Genomic DNA, 20,658 nt, shown 5'->3' with positions numbered 1-20,658 from the left:
ATTTTCAATAAAGCCCTAGGAAGCATACTCAGTTATTTCTATGTCACAGAGAAGAGCCATGGATGCTAGTGAGTTAAGTAGCTTGCCTACTTCCTGTTAATAAGTGACAGAACTTGAACTGAAACCAAACTTGAGTGGCTCTTGAGCCAAATTCTAGCTCATATTGATCTAATGTGGTTTTAAAACGTAAAGGCCTGGAAGAGACTCTCAGTGTCTATTAACTATTAGTTCAGAGACCTTGGGCAAACCAGTGAACTTCTCCAAACTTCAATTTTCTGATGTTATATAACAAAGTCAATGAAATAGCCCAAACATTCTTACCAAGGTGATGGTAAGGACTCAGGAGCTAATGTAGGAAGACTGTAGAGTACTCTAAAAATACCACTTCTTACATGATCGTGTCTTAACAGTTTGTAAATGCTGAAATCCTCCACGTGGTCACAAAATGAATAAACCAGAGATCTCATTAGAGAAAGCGTGTTTAGGAAGCCACTAGGGCAATCTTTTCTTCTAGTACTACTGAAGTTTTTGACAGGTAGCCCAGGATCAATCTCAGTGTTACATAGACCATATACTTGTACTCCCTTCGCCTTGTATATCAGCACCCAGACATGATAGGATTAATTTGTCAACATGACAGGTGAGAAAGTAATGATTATATTCTTATCCCTCCCTGTTCATCCTTCTCCCTATCTTCACCCCTTTCCACACATATGAGAAGAAAGGCATCTGCAAGCCAGGAAGAAAGCCCTTACCAGACATGAAGCCAGTTAGGACCTTGGTCCTGAATTTCTCAGTCTCCCTAAGTGTAGGAAATAAATGTCAAGCAAGCCTTAGGTATTTTGTTATGGCAGCCCAAGCAGATTAATATAACGAGTATCGTGTTCGCCTCTCCTGCTGCCAATGTCACCCAAAGAGCAGGGCCAACTGAGCCCTGTTCAGCTGCCAGCTGGGTACCAGTGCAGTCAGATAAGTCACAAGAGAAGCTGACAAGCTGAGGCTGTGTCCTGTGGAATATACAAATGTCCTAGGCAAGGTTAGCATGAATGGGGTCCAGTATAAAGCTGTTGCAGTTCATCAGGTTGTATAAATATTTTCAGGAAAACATTTATATTAAGCAAGAAAAATGGAAGTAGGCTAATGAAGGTCGAGTTCCATACCTGTTACTAAAACGTTAAAAGGTTGCAACCAAATCCGAAGAGTGAACGACAGAAACATTCACGTTGATAAAATTACAGTTGAACTAACTGGTCAAATAGAAGAACTTCTAAGTGACGGGGTCTTGGCTTCACTGAACCTTGCTTGGCTCTTTCTGGATGGCCCCATTCATGTTTCCTGAGCTAGATGGAAAACTGGCTGAAGTGTGTACATATAAAAAAATAAGTATGTGTCTTGATTTTAACACATAAACATAAAAATATGTAAAAAAAAGCTTGCTTCTGCAACTTCTTTTCTTTGGGGCCAGTAGAAATCTTATTTCTTGGGAGTCATGTTTTCATTTATGAACATAATAATGTTTTCAAATGCAAATATATTTGCCTAGAAAGGGATATCCTAAATTCTCAGTGATTAAAAAATCATGTTAAACTGTATTTTATTTCTCCTTTCCCACTAATTGTCTTCTGTATGATTTAAAGAGAACATCTGGTAAGCATTTATTGGACACAAGACACCACTCCAGGTACTTACAGTAACAAAATCCAAGTTGCTTTGCCAATCTCTACGAAACCAGAAATACAAATTAACAAATTGTATTCTGGCTAATACATATCTTCAGCCTTCTTTGGGGTTTCTTTGCAGGGGCCCCATGACTAGGTTCTGGCCAATGATCTATGAATAGCAATGATTAACTTGCAAGTCATGCCCTTAGACGGAGCATGTGTACTCCTGTAGATAACTTCCTATTTGAACTCTGGAATGTGGAATGAGTGGCGAGTTGAGCCCGCAGAACAGAAATGAGGAGCCCAGGGGCCTATGTGGAAAGATGTAGTAGTCTGGTGCCCACTGCACTGCCCCAGCACTCCTGGATAACTGATGGGACATGAGCCTCTTCAGAGAGCCATTATGTCCTTGAGCATTCTCACAGTAATTAAATGGCACTTTTGTTAAAAGGAGATTTTGCAAACTTGTAATAATGTATCCCTACCTCAGTTTTGCTGTTCAATCACCGGAGTCATGTATGACAGGAATTCCCCTCAATCTCACAGAGGAAGTGGAGAGAACACACATTTAACCAAATATCTTTCCCATTACATCGTTCTCACACTAACAGACAGGAAATTACTAATTTGTAAAACATTAGAATTATGCTGTGTAGCTCTTTGCCTTTTTTCCCCTTTAGATATTTTGTGTGGGTTCTACGTGAGTTCATCTCTGATCTCCTACCCGTATCTTCTCTGGCTCAGCTGTGTCTTATTTTTCACACTGCTCAGTGTCTTGTCTTCTCTAGCCCTACTCAATATTTTTTCTTCCTGTGTCAACTGTCTCCTCTAACCCTACTCTGCCCCTGCTCCAATCCTACTCTTCTGCCTCCTGGACCCTACTCCTCTCCATTCAGCCCCCTCTGGCTTTTTATATCCTCTCCTGTTCCCAGAAGTCCAAGAGGCAACAGACACTGAAGGTCATAGGGTCATACAGTTCTAATAACTAAGCGTTCCCAAAGAGTCAGCTAACTAGCTACTGGGGATCTTTTAAAGGGCTAGACATGCAAAATAAACCAGACTACAGCACTGCTTTGTAATTTCTGATCTATTGATCTCAAAGGATTACAAGAAGGCTTTAGTTTCCTTGGATTGGAATTAGGGCTACAGACCCTTTTTCTAGAAAAAGCCTGACAGCTACCCACACCTCTATGTATTCCTTACAAAATGTTCTACTAGAGAAACTGGAGTATGCTGCTTCTGGGCTGTGAAGTGGTGCATTAAGAGGCTGAGTCTGGCATGACCTGGGTAGGGACAGAATGGCATGGTTCCTGCCCCTGGATAGGGCCAGCAGGAAGTGTCAAAGGCTGCTGTGGATGTAAGGCTTGTTTGTATCTATTTGTCTTCCCTGTTAACATTAATGACTCCATGATAATCAGAGGCAACACAAGTTTGGGTGGCGAAGGTGTGGCAAAAGTCTGAGCAAAATGGCAAATGCTTTCAGGACAGCCCTTAAAGCTGTGCAAAAGAACTCTAAAAACATGAGTTGGAAAACATGTCATTTCTCAACTATACAAAAATATAAGAATGCAGTATGAATTGTATAAGGGGCTTCCCAGATCGAAAGGAGCAGAGGCAGCCGCACTGTGAGTCAGCCTGTCAGAAAGATGCTAAGGACAGAGGTAAGGAGATTTGGAAGTGATGAGCCCAAGGAAAGAGTCTACCCAGCCAAGTCTTTGTTTGTTTGTTTGTTTATGCTTACAAATTCAGGCAGATTCAGGGTCAGTCTGGGACAGAGATAATTTAGGTCCAGGTGTGGTCTATATCAGGACAAGGTCCCATCCAGCTAAATTTACAAAGGCAGGCAGATCTCTGAATTCTTTGGCAATGTTAAAAAAAGGGGGGGAAATGTACTTGCTGCCTCTTCCTAAGAGTCAGGGAGGGGGGGTTAACTAAGGTCATGGAATGCAGGTTCATGGGATGGTCAAGAGGGAACTGAATTTATATGTAAATTAAAACCGGGGCTTTTGGTCTACATGAAATGAGCTAGCAAAAGTTGATAGCATTCTTTCTTAGAATTTTTCTCTAGTGAGAGCAGAGCCATCTGAAGATCTCGGGAGAGCGAAGACAGCTCTTCCAGAACTTTTTCTAACAGAAATTTCTGATTTTGGTAAGAAAAACCATGGAGAGCGAACAGAGCTTTTAGAATTTTTTTTCTAACAGGATTTCTGATACCAAGAATTAGAAGGCCTCATAAAACTGCAAAGCTTCTATAAGGCAAAGGACACTGTCAATAGGACAAAATGGCAACCAACAGATTGGGAAAATATCTTTACCAATCCTACATCTGATAGAGGGTTAATATCCAATATATACAAAGAACTCAAGAAGTTAGACTCCAGAGAACAAATAACCCTAATAAAAAATGTGTTACAGAGCTAGACAAAGAATTCTCAACTGAGGAATACCGAATGGCTGAGACACACCTAAAGAAATGTTCAACATCCTTAGTCATGAGGAAAATACAAATCAAAACAACCCTGAGATTCTACCTCACACCAGTCATAATAGCTAAGATCAAAAACTCAGGTGACAGCAGATGCTGGTGAATTTGTGGAAAAAGAGGAACATCTTCCACTGCTGGTGGGATTGCAAGCTGGTACAACCACTCTGAAAATCACTTGGTGGTTCTACAGAAAATTGGACATAGTACCACCTGAGGACCCAGAAATACCATTCCTGGGCATATACCCAGAAGATGCTCCAACATGTAATAAGGACATATACTCCACTATGTTCACAGCAGCTGTAATTATAATACCTAGCAGGTTAAAAGAACCCAGATATCCCTCAACAGAGGAATGAATACAGAAAATGTGGTACATTTACACAATGAAGTACTACTCAGCTATTAAAAACAATGAATTCATTTGCCTAGGAATTTCATAAATTCATTCTTTTTAATAGCTGAGTAGTACTGAATGAGGTAACCCAATCACAAAAGAACTCACATGGTATATACTCACTGATAAGTGGATATTAGCCCAGAAACTTAGAATACCCAAGATATAAGATACAATTTGCTAAACACATGAAACTCAAGAAGAACGAAGACCAAAGTGTGGACACTTTGCCCCTTCTTAGAATTGGGAACAAAACACCCATGGAAGGAGTTACAGAGACAAAGTTTGGAGCTGAGACGAAAGGATGGACCATCTAGAGACTACCATACCTGGGGATCCTTCCCATAATCAGCCTTCAAACGCTGACACCATTGCATACACTAGCAAGATTTTGCTGAAAGGACCCTGATATAGCTGTCTCTTGTGAGGCTATGCCAGGGCCTAGCAAACACAGAAGTGGATGCTCACAGTCAGCTATTGGATGGATCACAAGGCCCCCAATGCAGGAGCTAGAGAAAATACCCAAGGAGCTAAAGGGATCTGCAACCCTATAGGTAGAACAATAATATGAACTAACCAGTACCCCCCGGAGCTCGTGTCTCTAGCTTCATATGTATCAGAAGATGGCCTAGTCGGCCATCATTGGAAAGAGAGGCCCATTGGTCTTGCAAACTTTATATGCCTCAGAACAGGGGAATGCCAGGGCCAAGAAGTGGGAGTGGGTGGGGAGGGGAGTAGGGGGGAGGGTATGTGGGACTTTTGGGATAGCATTGGAAATGTAAATGACGAAAATACCTAATAAAAATTATATGAAAAAAACAATGAATTTATGAAATTCTTAGGCAAATGGATGGATCTGGAGAATATCATCATGAGTAATGTAACCCAGTCACAAAAGAACACACATGGTATGCACTCACTGATAAGTGGATATTACCCCAGAAGCTCAGAATACCCAAGATACAATTTGCAAAGCACATGAAACTCAAGAAGAAGGAAGACCAAAGTGTGGATAATTCGATCCTTCTTAGAAGGGGGAACAAAATACCAATGGAAGGAGTTACAGAGACAAAGTGTAGAACAGAGACTGAAGGAATAACTATCCAGAGACTGCCCCACCTGGGGATCCATCCCATATACAATCACCAAACCCAGACACTATTGTGTATGCCAACTAATGCTTGCTGACAGAAGCCTGATAGAACTGTCTTCGGAGGCTCTGCCAATGCCTGACAAATACAGAAATGGATGCTCACAGCCATCCATTGGACTGAGCACAGGGTCCCCAATGAAGGAGCTAGAGAAAGGATCTAAGGAGCTGACCCCTAGGAGGACCAGCAATGAACTAACCAGTAACCCCAGAGCTCCCAGGGACTAAACCACCAACCAAAGAGTACACTTGGTGGGACTCATGGCTCCAGCTGCATATATGTAGTCGAGGATGGCCTAGTCAGTCATCAGTGTGAGGAGAGGCTCGTGGCCCTGTGAAGGCTCAATGCCCCAGTATAGGGGAATTCTATGGCCAGAAAGTGGGAGTGGGTGGGTTGGTGAGCAGGGGGAGGTGGGGGGGGATAGGGAGTTTTCAGAGGAAAAACCAGAACAGGGGATAACATTTGAAATGTAAATAAAGAAAATATCTAATATACACACATACATACATACATACATACATACATACATACATGCATACATACATAAAGAAGAATTAGCGAGCTGACATAGCTCCTTTAGAATGTTTTCTAGCAGCTATTCATAGAAGGCTGTATGAAGATCGAACATAGCTCTTTTAGAATTTTTTAATGGCTTTCTGATTTTGATAGGAAAACCCAAGCATTACCTTTTTTGAAATATTCTAACAGGATTTCTGACTTGGTTGGAATATCCAAAAAACATTTATAGCAGTTATTCTGACTTTGGTCAGAAAACCCATGAGCTACCCAGAGAGGTTTTAGAATTCTTACTAGCAGAGGAGAGCTGGCTGGTCCTTGGCAGGAGGCTGCTTTAATATACAGAAAACACAAAAGAAATAGCAACAGCTTAGAAGCAAACAGGGGTTTTTTCCTGTATGCTTTACTCTTTTATTATTATCGTTATGTCTCCCTTTATGTCCTGAGCAGATGTCAAAAGAAAGCGAGACAAAGCTGTGGTACAATTAGAGATAATGCTCAAATGTATCCATTGGAGATAATACCTTAAAATTAACACGGCGAGTTTACAGTGTGGGCCAATTCTATATACTCATCCACTATCCAGCCATCTACCATCCATCCATCCATCTATCTATCTATGTATCTATCTATCTATGTATCTACCTATCTATCTACCTATCATTCCATTTCACTGATCTACCTATCCATCTACCTATCATTTAGTCATCAATACATCCATCCATCCATTGATCCATCTATACACCATCTATTCATTGATCTATTTCCTATCATCTATGTTTCCATCCATCTATGACTCCATCTATCGATCCATCTATTCATCCATCTAGCTACCTACCTACCATCCATCCATCCATCCATCCATCCATCCATCCATCCATCCATTCATCCATTCCCACCTACATTTTGTTTTATTTGTGTTTTAAACAAGGTCTCACTATGTAGCTTTAACTGGCCTAGAACTTGGTATGTAGACCAGGTTGGCCTGGAGTTCACAAGATCTTCCTGTCTCTGTCTCTTGTGTGCTGGAATTAAAGGTCACTAGGCCTGGCTCAATAACCTATATCTTAAAGTTAAATTTATAATTTTAAATTTATAGAAAATATGAAAAATAATGATGAGTTCATATATACTGGTAATATAGTTTTCTCTAATGTTAACATTTTATATGTCTGTGGTACATTTGTTAACACAAACAAACTAATTTGGTATAATATTCCCCTTACCTTATACTCGAGATAAGTTCTGAGACTTGCAGTGGTTATCAGAAACTGCAGATGATATGGAACACTCTTACCTCATACTCTTTTAATTATAACTAACTGCCTATCACATGTTAAGGCTGTAACTTCTACAGTCTGATGTGAGAGAGCAACATCAGACACTTTTCTTTTTTTTCTTCTTTAAAATGTCACGGGGATAAAATTTACTCTTACTAGATCTTAGCATAGGACTTTAAATTTTTTTCCTTATTAATCCAAGAACTACTGTTCACTTAAAGGAAGCATTTATGCTTTTCACTGGTACATCTGAACTCCCAAGACTATCGCTTCCACACTATGGGTCGGTCTATCAGCAAGAGCAAGAAGAATTACTTGAATACAGGTGATTACCGCAAACTCAAACGTTGATATGGTAACTAAGATGGCCAATTGAGTCGCTAACCCTAGCTGAGTGGTTTATACCGTGTGGATTTGAGAGACAGAGGGATGATTAACATCCTGGGTGGGAGGCTGGGATGTGAAAAGACAGCAGACATCTACTACACCATGCTACTCAGAACGGCAGGCATATAAAGTGAATAATTGTTGATTTCTGTGATTTCCCACTTAATGTTTCCTAACTATAGTTGAACAGAATTAAGGTGTAAAAGCAAACGTTCAGATGAGCTACAGCTATTGGATTTATGGTATAGATGCAACCAAATCCAATGTTTTAGACATGCATCATGACATTACTCAAGAATCGTGTAGCCACCTCTCTCTCTCTCCCTCTCTACCCCTGCACCACCCCCCCCTCATACACACACACACACACACACACACACACACACACACACACCTCTAATGTTTTAAGTAATTTTTTGATTTTGTGTTGGCCTTCTTTCATAGCAGTCCTGAGCCACAAGTGGCTATGCACAGATAAGAGCTACACCTTGGAAAAGCAGTTTCTAGTAACTGAACCTTGGCATTGCTGGCTTCCCCCATTGCTGCCATTCCTGTGTTATTCATCTTGCTTCCTTAATGCTTTTTACTTTGGACAGTTCTCAGTTGTTCATGTTTTAATTGTCTCAAAAAGTTTGAAAAGTGTTGTTCTGGTCTTTGACAAATGTTCTTCAAGTTAGATTTCCTAAATACTTTCTCCTGGTTGGATTGGACTTGTGACATTTTGAAAGAAGAGTGGAGGGGCCACGGTTCCTTTCCATAGTCCTATAGAAAAGGGATCTATGATAACAAAATGACTTCTCCCTGGTAATGCCAACTCTGTCCTCCAATGAGGCCTGGTCCCATTTACTGGAGAACGGATTTAGAAATATTGATTTGGGCACTGAATATGCTTTTTGTTCTTGGAATATGAACTGAAACTCATAAAATCAATCTCCTGTCTCTACCAGTGAGTTTTAAAATTAAATGTAATTTTGAGAAATAATGCTAATAACCTCCATTTCTGTATGTTTTCATTAAAATACAGCCAATTTATTTAGGAATGTGTATTAAGGAATATATACATATAAAATAATGTTAGGTGTAGAACCATAAAATAAATTCTCTTATTATAATATCTTGTTATTTGTATTCTAGGATGCTAGATCTTGCACCTTTTACATATAAATATATCAAAAGTGCTTCTTGGATGGAACTTAAAAGAGGTTGAGCATATGGCCTCTTTCATACCGTCCTCCAGTCTGCTGGCTGTCACAGGAAGGCAGTGACATGCATCCAAAGTTTCAAGACCATGCTTTGGTGTCTGGCCATGCCGCCCTGAATGCACTCCATTTTGTCTGCTATCAGAAGCCTGTATTTCTGGGTTGGTATGACGCCAAGGAAAAAGTAACCTCAATTCCTTAACGAATTCAAGGAGCCACCAAACAGCAGTACAGACCTCCAGACTTATTTTACGTGGTAGAAAAATCAATTATCATTTAACTTAAGACATTTAATTTGCAGAATAGTTGGAGAGAAATGCCATTTTCCTGAAGATCTAGTGTATATTGTTATTGTATATACTTTAATTTGTATTATCATCAAAACAAATGTGTATAAATGAGAAAATTAAACATCAGTGGAGCTGAGACTATTGTATAATTTTACAAAGCTTTGAATTTCATAGCTGAATCTGAACCAAAACCTATTTTCTTCTTTCTTCCCTTCCCTTCCTTCTTCCTCTTTTTTCCCTCCCTCCCTCCCTCCCTCCTTGCCTCCCTCTCCCTCTCTCTCCCCCTCCCTCCCTTTCTCTCTCTCGTTATTTTATTTTATTTATTTTTTGAGACAGGGTCTCACTGTGTGACCATGGCTGCTCTGGAACTCACTACATAGACCTCACTTGTCTTGAACTAACAGAGATCCACTTATTTCTGCTTCCTAACTGATGGAATTAAAGGGACATGCCTCCAGATCGGGCCCTTTCCTATGGCAACATGCTAAAATGTCTTGAGTATAATACATAGAGATACTAGCAATCAGTGTTAACACATAAATTGACACTCGATAACAAAGAAAACTATATAAAATACCAAATATAGACATGGTATGTTCAGATAGACAAGAAAACAAACAGATGTACTCAGTCCGAGTCTCTCATTTCTCGTTGTGGTGTGTACCTCAAACATTAGAACTGGCATCAAGAACCCCTCAGCAGTGAAACAGCAGGACATACTGACCTTGTAACTATGTAACTATAGGCTTTCTCTGCAGGCTGGTGTGGGAACAATCAACCCACGGATGCCTCCATCTCCTCAGTTATAGGTTCATCTTTAAGGAGTATCTAGTATACATCACAGAGTCCCTTCCATACCAAAGCTTTGTCTAGTGACAGAAATGGGAAAATGGGCGGTTATAATAGAGTAAGGTTTCTTAGTATTAAAGAGACTATGATCAACATAATTTAATGTTTTGATGTGCTATACACTGAAGAATATTTATTGGCATTATCCTCTACCTACTAAGTGCCAAGATCATCTCAGTATTATTTTTGGTACAACCCAGAGTGTCTTTAGACACTGTCTAAGGTCCCAGGGAGAAAGCACCCATCCTACGTCTCTCCTCATTTACCAGAGCTGGCACAAGAGAACGGAGGCTCTGGCACCCAAAACAGGAGCCTGACCACAGGGGCTGTGGTTAGCTACTATTCTAGAGGAGGTAACAGGTTCACAGAAGACTGAAAGGTCAAACAAACAAACAAACAAACAATCAACACAGCAGACGAACAGTATGTGTTTGTTTGTTTTACATGTGTCTCTTACAGTCCCTGGAAATGTTTATGTACTGAATTGATAACAAATGTAACGTATCTGGTGGATTAAAGATGACCAAGCCCATGTGGAGCGTGGGGGTAAGAATGTGAGGTGAGTGCAGAAAGGTACCTAAGCCTATGGAGGAATTAACGTCTTTAATTGTAACACAAGAAGCTATGATCACAGCAGGAAAGGCTTAAGGAAAGAGGTCAGCTTCTGAGTACATTGAATCTGAGTTGCCAAAGGGACAGTCAGGTGTGGCTCTACAGCGGCAAGTTAGGTTTTTGTTTCTGAAGCAGGAGCGTGACTCAGGCCGTCTATATATAGAAGCCATATGTGTGGATGAGGTGACCTGGGGAAAGTGTAAATCTGGGAAGAGAAGCACAGGGACCTGACAGTGACAGAGTGGAAGTGGGTGAGGGAAAGTCAGGGCAATCCTGATGTCACAGAGGGCAAACGAGGTGAGCTTCATCAACCCAGCAGAAAGGTCAAGTAAGATGAGGAGGGAGACACGCCCACTGGAATGGGGACTCGGGAAGATGGTGCAGGCCTCTGCTTATTGGTGTGCATTGGGTACCCAGCAGCTTACAGTAGGCTGGAAGCAACATAACTGGATCCAGGGAGGATGCTTTTAAGACACGTGGCTCACATATTGGAATAATGATGCTCAACGTAGGACAGCAATGGCACCCAAGTAAAAACTGAAAATCAGCATGAGTTCTGGCTTCGGGCTAATTGTGGACACTTACAAGCTGTCCTCATGCCTGGTCTTCTGAGTCTCCTGGATATTTATATGACCTTACCTCATGCAATTGCTGAATATAAGCACACTGGGTTGTTTCTGCCTTTCACCGTAGACTGTGATTCAGGGTGACCCATGGTACTTATTTGCTTGCCTATAGTATGTCTTCAGAACAAAGGGCTAACATTAATATGTGAACCATTCTGAACTCACTTTATAGGGTGCCTTTTATAAACAGAATGATCCCCCGGTTTAAAAGCTGGAATTCACATGAATAAGCCTTTTTTAAAATCAAGGTCTAAAACTGTCTTTCCATTAAGTGCATCTATGAAGATAAGGAGGTCGCAGCATGTGACCTAGCAGCCTTGGAAGAACTGGTTCATGAGAGAAGAAGCTTGAAAGGAGGGCTGGAGCCCTGCCCTTCCTTCTCTCCCTCATCCACTCAGTGAGTTAGGGAGAATGACTTCCCTGACAACGTGTTCCTTCCCCTCCACTCTAAGCTGCTGCTGCCACCTCCATCTTAGTTCCCCTGTGCCTGGAGCACAGATTTCTAACAAGATCCCTTGCTTCTAATTGCCATCATCAACCCATTTCCAGATGCTGCTGCTAGAACACATATATACGACAGTTAAAAATACTACTCAGAAGAGTGTGGTGGCTTCTCTCAGAATCTGGTCTCCTTGTGTCACACAAAGGCTTTTCTCTGTCTCCAGTCAGCCCTTGAATAATTGCTTCATGCTCTGACTCCAGGCACAGGGACCCTGTGGAGGTCCTGGGGGCCTGTGCTCCCTCAGCCGAGCTCTTCACCTGGAGAAAGCAGACCCAACTCTGATGCCAGGATCCCCCCTTTAACACCTCTGTAGCTTTCTCTCCCCTAACTAATCTTAACTAATCATCTTTTCTTTTTGGTACCCAAATCTATCTCCCACACAGCTCGCTCTACAGAGTTCAGAAATACTTCTCATCTTGTATTAGCTTTGACAGATGATTATCCTATTAAACTTTCAGACCTCCTTAAAGGTAGGGGCTGCTTTTTCTAATTTTTGTGTCACACACACACACACACACACACACACACATTGTCAGAGCACAGTAAGAATATGACATTTCACATGGCCAGTGCATACTGTGAACTCAGTCAATAGCTATTGAGTGAATTCAGTCTAGGACTGTATTGTTCATATTAAGGAAACAAGACTCAGAGGAGTTAAATAACACAACCAAGGGCATCCATCTAGTGGGAGACAGAATGAGGGAAGGAATTGCAGATGCTGCCTGACTTTAAACTAGGACTCATATTGCTGAACTCAACCATCACTGCATGCAATGTGTGTGTTTGTAGGTTTTGTGCAAAGTTTTTGTGCACACGCACGGGTAAAATACTCAGAGGCAGGAGGAAAACTTTACATGTTGTTTGTTCCTCAACAGCCATCAACAAATTTATTTATTTAGAGACAATCTCTTTTCTTTATAAACAATTTTTATTAGATATTTTCTTCATTTACAATTCAAATGCTATCCCAAAAGTCCCTTATACCCTCCCCCAACCCTGCTCTCCAATCCACCCACTCCTACTTCTTGGCCCTGGCACTCCCCTGTATTGGGGCATATAATCTTTGCAAGACCAAGGGCCTCTCCTCCCAATGATGGGTACTTTCTCTAGCTCCTCCATTGGGGGCCCTGTGTTCCATCCAATAGCTGACTATGAGCATCCACTTCTGTATTTGCCAGGCACTGGCATAGTCTCACAAGAGTCAGCTATATCAGGGTCCTGTCGGGAAACTCTTGCTGGCGTATGCAATAGTGTCTGCGTTTGGTCGTTGATTATGGTATGGATCCCCGGATGGAGCAGTCACTGCATGGTCCTTCCTCTGCCTCATCTCCAAACTTTGTTAGAGATAATCTCTTAATGGCCTAGAACTCACCAAGCGGACTAAGCTGACTGGCTAGCGAGCCCAGGAGTTTGCCTATCTCTATCTTTACAATGCTGGGGTTACAACCATGGGCCACTATGCCTGCCTTTTATACCTGGGCCCTGTGGGTTGATGTAGGTTTTCATGCTTGCAAAACAAGTTCTTTGCTGACCGGATAATCTCCCTTCTCCACCCCACCACACCTAGGGCACCCAGAGCACAGCCACAGACGAACTTGTTTCAAAAGAGTTTTGAGCTTGGATATTTCAGTAAATACTTGAATGTGGAGTTATGACTTCCTCTTGAGAGAAAAGGGGACTTGCTCTTTTGAACAGATTCTCTGATTCATCTTCACCGGACTCCTTAGTCCTTAAACCTCTCTACCCAGTTGATCATATCAGTTAGCTTTCCCTTTTGCATTTTCAAAGGATTTCAAGATCTCAGAAATAAAAGCCAAAGATAAACTTAAACATTACCACATTCTTAGTGGCAGAAGAATTTAGATTCTTTAGATTAAGAATTTACTCTAAATATTTCAGATTAAATAATCATAGTAGGCTAATACTCTAGTTTGTTATGGCTTTTTATAGGGAAGAATGAGAGACGGAGAGAGAGGGAGAGAGAGAGGGGGGAGAGAAGGAGAGAAGGAGGGAGGGAGGGAGGGAGGGAGGGAGGGAGGGAGGGAGAGAGAGAGAGAGAGAGAGAGAGAGAGAGAGAGAGAGAGAGAGAGAGAGAGAGAGAGAGAGAGAACCAACAAGGCTATAGAGATGACTCAGCAGATAATGGCATGATATTGCTGCCAAGCCTCATGACCTGGGTTTGATCCCTAGGAACCACGCGATAGAAGAGACTCCTTTAAGCTGTTCTCTGCCTTTCACATATGTACCCAGGCACACACATGTCACAATTATATACTGACACAAACATACTAAAGACATGAATAAATGTAACATTTTTTTTAAAAAAAGAGAATAATGAACTTCCCTGGAATTATGCAACCAACTTGACTTACAGGAGTAAACTATACTTATGTTTTAGCTCATATGAATCTACTTTATTAAGTATATCTGTTAATAACTCTGAAAGATATCTAGTTTGCCTTTTATATTCATGTCCACAAATAAAATACAAAACTGACAGATATGCTTTACTGGGGTGTTTTAGTAACCCTTAATATGAGACTACAGAATGTTAGAGGCTCCAAAGAGCCCATTAAGGCTCCGCACCAAAGATACATGCAAAGATCCTTAGATGGGAGCCTATTTATGTTTAGACAAGATAAACAAGACCAACTCTCCCAAAGAGCTGAAGCTTTTGAGTATAAGTTTAACATGAACATCTTTTCCAGATGGCATGGCCTAACGTCATCCCAGAAGCTCAAGGAAGAAAAGATTAAGAGACTTCCTTTGACTCCAGGCTTCTTTCAAGTCTTCATCTCAAAAGCAGATCAAGAACACTAAACAAATATCCAACTTCTCTTTGCCTATAGTAACACGCCTGTTACTAAATCTATGAAGTAAAACAGCCTTTCAGCCTGTTTAGCGTCTCCCAAATGATGACTTGGTCTCTAATGTTATGTAGGAGTCAAGGGCACTTGGATATGAATCGTGAGCTATCAAGGTGAGATTCTGCCAGCACCAGTTTCTAACTTCCATAAGAAAGGTAAGGTTTGCCTTGCAGCAGCAAAACTCAAAATACAGATGGCCTACTCTGCTGGGGCCGATTTTCATTGCAAACAGAACAGTGAATGGGAAGGTTTCTTTCTCTTATCTCCACATCGAACATCATACCAGTCATGACCTAGACCTCCACACACATGCCATGCCAGCAGGGATGTACAAGACAGTATCTGACTTCTGTCACGCTTACCCACCATAATGGGAAAATCATTTTTCAACTTAGTCTTTCTCCTGGGAATGAGCCCAGGGCCACAGAAAGCACTCGTTCATCACCTGCCACGGCCCAGTGCTCCTGTGAGCAGGCATACTGCGCTGGGATAATTGGCTTGACAGCCTGGAGGTCAGCCCCCCCTTAGTGACTGAAGACTTTGCCTTACCACCCTCAGTGTTAGAATAGACTGTCTCCTTCCTGCATGTACAATGTTACTCACACACCATCAACAATGGCGATTCTGGGGGGAAAAAAACAAAACAAAACATAGGGTAAAGCTTGTGAACTATACCACCGACGGAAAAGATGTCACCAAGAGGCAGTGACAAAAACCCCAGCCCAGTGCTGCAAAGCCTTTGTTTTAGGAGTTCAGAAATGGACTTTTACAGAACCGTGCACCTCTAGCCTCTGAAATATTTTCCATATTTCTTCTTAAAATTTCAAGCCAGTATCTGTCGTCTGGAACAATGTCATGCATAGTGACCGTACCTAAGTACCACAGAGAGAACTAATAAGGACGCTTCGGCCATCTTCAACTTCACACTCTTGTCACTTCTCAGTTATCATCTCAAAGACAATGACGGAAGGGATGACAATCATCACTACAGTCCTGCTGCCCAATGGCAATGGGGGAATGAAGGCAGGACTTAGCTCTGGTCTGTGACTCTTTCTATGTACATCATAGCAGAAAGCCAGCGACTGCAGGAGCCAGCTTCCTGACTGTTCTCTCCTGACATACAAGCCACAAATGAATCCCACAGGGAAAAGCAAAGGGAAGAAAGCCAGGAAAGAGCATCAGCTCTCTTACCTGGGCCATCCGGGAGGCAGGTGTAACATTCCATCCATACCTTTCCTTAGCATTTGAAGAGAGCTAGATCTTATGGGAGGGTCTTGGAATTTAGACATAGACAATATTCTGACTACCCCTTAATAGCTCCTGGTAAGAAGAAGGAATGCCAATGAGGCATGCTCACTTTGGTCCCTAGACAACGAGCAGACTGGAAAGACTGTCCACTTCGGTAATGAGAACCTTCTCACAGAAGGCTGTGCAGCAGGCCCAGCTGAGAAGAGACTTGTCACTATGATGACTGCTCATCTCCAGCCTGGGTCTACAGCTGATCTCCCCATTTTCCTTTTGCAGGAAAAAAATCTAATTATAGGTAGATATTCAACTCAGTGCTCATTAAACTGTCACCACAAAGACGAGAATTACACGGGAAATTTTAGCATACTGCAGCGAGAAGTATATGTTTAAAGGGGTTTAATAGCCCCATGGTTTGACAGGGTAACTCTGCATATGTGTGCAACCCTGGAGATGGCTCACTTCTCTGATCTCTACTGATGGGGCAGTTGTCACAGATGATGTTTATTTCATAGGTTACAAAGACTTAGGGGCTGCAGACTCCGCGATGGTAGGATCTCACGTCCCACACCTCCAGAGAACTTAGACAAGAGAAGCAACCCTTTTTATGGCTCAGAATTCTCCTCTGTCAGATGGGGATTGTGTTAAGACTTCATTTCACATCATCATAGGAAACAATGCATACTTGGAATTTAAGCTAAACGCCCAGCAGCTGGTACTTTAATGATGCATTTTCTATCTATTCCAGTAGTGAATGGTATTGCTACCCATCTTTTTCCTCCCCAGAAGTTTTATTTCTTCTTTTAAAGTTCCCTTTCTACTCCTCGGCTGAGAGCTTTATGCACTAATGCTATGTAAATATTATTTGATTCAGTTTTCCATTTAGATAAATGCTTTGTTGGGCTTACATTGCTCACAATGCCTGATAGTAGAAGCAATTCTATAAAGATAAGGTTAAGTGAGACCTTAGAGATTTTTCTAATTTTCTACTACTTATCACAAGATAAAGAAGCTCAGTTCCAGAATTGCTCATTCCCTTCACACCCCCCCCAAAACTCCACCGTGTCTGTATGTTAATCGTTGCCTATGCATACACATCTACTGACATCCATACATATACAATCAAACTCTTAGAAAATTTCTTTATAATTGTAGGAAATTCTTTATTCCATGTTTTTAATCCATATCACTATATTCTGTTTCATGTCTCTTTTTATATTATTTGTAGACTATAGTTTCAAAATAAAAATTTATTTCTGCCTTCTGAGTGGTCTTTAAACCAAGCAAAAATATTGTTGTTAGATTATATCCTACTTTGGCTGGAATTTTATTTTTTTTCTTGTCTTCAATCAGACAGAGACAAAGCAGTGGGAGGCAGGGCTTTCTTAAGTGATTTTGTTTACTAATTAGTTATTTCTAAAAAGTTACTGTGTATTAATCAAATGGCAAATTGCCCTCTTCTAAGTAGGCTAATTTAAAAGCACCTCCAGAGGATGCTACTGAGATGGTGACCTCTGTCCATATCTGGTAAGCTGCAGAGATGGAGAAGAGCCACAACAGGCCCTGGCTATGGCTGACTCCATCCACTCTTCTTCCTTCACATCATTCCCTGTTTTCCCCCATGGTTCACACATGCTCTCTCCCTCCTGGATTAGCATAATCAATGTATTGAGCTATCCTCACTGACAGATAAACTGAGGCTCAGGTAGAGCCTCTCAGAGATTTACCCAGGGCCAGAAGTGTGAATTGAACTCTGTCTCCCTCCAGGAACCATGAGGCCACCTGGATTCTAGTCTTTGAGTCCCAGTGACTCCAAGTATCATAGCACAGGCTCAGAGTCTGTTCTATGGTCCAGAGTATCACATGGAGTGGTGTCCACAGCAACCAAACAGCTATCCTGAGATTTTCAAGTTAGACTTACTAACACATCATGGAAACTTTTATACAATTGCATCCATGAAGGATAAAAAGGTTCACATTTCTGTAACAGTACAGACCTCAGTACTACCAGAACTGCCCCTCTCTCCCAGCTCTCTCCCCCTGTGACCATCATTTAGACAGCACATAGTCCAGAGCAGTGACGGAGTAAAGACCTCTCTGAATGCATACTCTTCCTCCGCTTGTCCACACAAGCAAACACGTCTGCCCGAGAAAAAGTGTACAAGTAAATAACTGCCATTTTTATTAACTCATAAGAATAGCAGAGGCTCCTGTAACTTAGGTCCTTATGAAAACGTGAACCTGGCTCTCGGTACACTAACTGACAAGCTGAAAATGAAGCCCGATACGGTGATTAACCACTCTACACTGGCAGCAAACTGCAGCCTAGGACAGTGCTGATGTGTAGTAATCGAGAAGCACAATACTGGAGGAAGAAGCACAGAGTAACTATCTTTCAATAATCTGTGTCTTCTTTTCCTCTGCGTGTGTGTGTGTGTGTGTGTGTGTGTGTGTGCGCGTGTGATGCACATTTGGACTTATGCCTGTTTGCATCTGTGTGGGCATACTTCTATGTGGGGCGCACATGCATATGATGATCTGAGGTTGATATCGATCATCCTTGGTCATTCTTCCACCTTACTCAGTAAGGCAGGTAGGTCTCTCAATCAAACCCAGAGCTTGGGAATGATGGCCGGCCTTCTCTGGGGATCTGTACTCCAGCCTTCTGAGACTGGGATGACTGGAAGGCTGCTGTCCTAACTTGGTATTTATTCTGCTTCTGAGGATCTGAACTCTTGTCTTCACCTTCTGCACCAAGCACTTACTCACTGAGCCATCTTCCCAGTTCAGGAAACCAAGACTGACAGAAATAGATATTCTATAAAAATTCCTTTTGAATTGTGTTCTGTGATTTCATGGTCCCGGTGGAGATATTGCATTAAATTATTTACAAGGCAAAAAATAAAAAAAAAAACAAAACAAAGCAAAACAAACCAAAAAACCCCAAACAAACAACCTTCAACCTGAACTGAAGTGTGTTAGCACCACCTGAGAGCTGTAGATTGGACTGCTTAAAAAGAACCCAGGGAATCCAAATGATGAAATATTTGGCTGTTTTGTGTCTTACTGTTACAGTGATGGACCCTAATGGCTTCTTAATCCCTTCGTCAACCTTCTGTGAAGTGTCTCACAAGTGAACACTCCGACTGCTACTGTAAGCTTTCTAGGGGCTTTATGTATCCAACGGATTATAGAAAGGCACTGTCAGGTCAGGAGACAAAGAAAATAACTGCTTTATGATTCAATTAAATTTCCCCCAAATATTAATAATTCCATTACAATAAACATGAATTACCTGCTATCACTGAAAATGAAAACCTGGTTTGAGGCAAGAAACATTAAAAAAAATCTGCAACTAGAATCGACACTGAAACATAACAGAAAATAGCCTTCAGAAATTATAAGTGAAAAAGAAAATTACAGAATCAGAAAAGGAGTCTATTTTATTGATTTTTGCTCTGCTCACCAAAAATTTCAAATATTTTCTATTTAGATACTTTTTCTTTACCAATAATTACTACAATAATGGTATCCTTACTACAGGCTACTAAGGAATGCTAAGAGCAGAAGAAATAGTTTGCGTTAAGGAAGGGGCCACAAATTGGTTAGCCAATGCCACACAGTCAGCTATGAAATCATTCACACACAAGAAACTTGTGTGGATTGATCAGGCTGTGTTCATGTATATATGGAAATGTACACACACACACACACACACACACACACATACACACACACACAGAGCCATAATTAAGAAAGAAAAGCCATAAATTTTAGCAAGAACAAGGCATGGGTGGCTCATGGGAAGCACTGGAAAGAAGAAAGAGAGAGGGGATTACTATGTAATTATATTTTAATTTTAAAAATAAAAATATTTCAAAACTTGAATCCATCTTTAAGTGAAACAACTTCATGAAAAATAATAAATAAATAGCAAGTGGTAAAAAGTTACTTTTGAAAAAAAAATCTACCCTGAATATGTATTATCAGACTTCCATATATGTTTCTAAATTGTAAGAATTCTTATTAAGCAAGCCTTCTTTTAAAATTACTGATGGAAAATAAACTCTCAATTATTGTAAATCTACAAGAATTTCAAGTCATTTAACTTTCATGCATGCAAATACAAACGACTGTTTAAATACTTGAAAGCACTCTCAATAGATAAACTAGCTTTCAAGGGTTGCTAGAGACTCAAGTGTCATGCAGGCAATTTTACCCCGGTGATTATTAATGAGAAAATCTGTATTCACCAAACACATCAGCTACCACTGACATTTTCAAACAGTTCTCATACTTTACACTATCATTTAACTCTGTCATAACTGGGGCAATCAGGAAAATTTTCAACCAACCAGGACAGTTGAGTGGTCAGAGAGGAGGCTGTCAGTAGACAAGGCTAAGAGCATCCTGAGCACAATGCCCTAGATGGTCACCATAGTGACCTGTAAGAGCTGTCATCCTCTTTAACTTCTCCATCACTGTTCCATGAGAAGGGTGAACAAAGAGTAACCTTCTCCAATTTCAGGGTGTGTAAATAATGACGGGAAGGGGTGGCGGTTTTGGAAAGCAAAACAACACACACACA

General features: G+C 41.1%; 1 protein-coding gene across 5 annotated transcripts in view; it reads right to left on the bottom strand.

The window, feature by feature from the left end:
- Znf385b (zinc finger protein 385B) overlaps window positions 1-20,658 on the bottom strand; it is a 402,760-nt gene that overhangs the window by 130,363 nt on the left and 251,739 nt on the right. The window lies entirely within an intron of this gene.

This window comes from Mus caroli, unplaced genomic scaffold (genome assembly GCF_978045245.1).
Source record: "Mus caroli unplaced genomic scaffold, Mus_caroli_1 scaffold_2, whole genome shotgun sequence".
NCBI classification, from domain to species: domain Eukaryota; kingdom Metazoa; phylum Chordata; class Mammalia; order Rodentia; family Muridae; genus Mus; species Mus caroli.
The sequence above is the reverse complement of the archived record's forward strand: the minus strand, read 5'-3'. Positions and strand labels throughout refer to the sequence as shown.